The 289-nt window shown below is 40.1% G+C and overlaps 1 long non-coding RNA gene across 1 annotated transcript in view; it reads right to left on the bottom strand.

The window, feature by feature from the left end:
- Nucleotides 1-289, bottom strand: part of LOC128251063 (uncharacterized) — a 25,324-nt gene that overhangs the window by 20,654 nt on the left and 4,381 nt on the right. The window lies entirely within an intron of this gene.

The following is a 289-nucleotide window of genomic DNA, read 5'->3' as shown; positions in this document are numbered from 1 at the left end:
TCATTCTCTCTCTGTTTATTTTCTCTTACTCCTTTCTGTTGAAGAGCGTAGGCCTGAAACGTAAAAGACTTTTTCCTTTTCCCGAGCGTTAAACTAATACACTTGCTTGTTGTTCACACACCTGTCTTCGTCTTTTGTTTTTCTATAAATTTCATCTATATATATTTACATGTATGTATGTATGTAATGCAATGGCTCAGTGGTTAGGGCAGCGGACTCGCGGTCATAGGATCGCGGTTTCGATTCTCAGACCGGGCGTTGTGAGTGTTTATTGAGCGAAAACACCTAA

This window comes from Octopus bimaculoides, chromosome 2 (genome assembly GCF_001194135.2).
Source record: "Octopus bimaculoides isolate UCB-OBI-ISO-001 chromosome 2, ASM119413v2, whole genome shotgun sequence".
Lineage (NCBI taxonomy): Eukaryota > Metazoa > Mollusca > Cephalopoda > Octopoda > Octopodidae > Octopus > Octopus bimaculoides.
The sequence above is the reverse complement of the archived record's forward strand: the minus strand, read 5'-3'. Positions and strand labels throughout refer to the sequence as shown.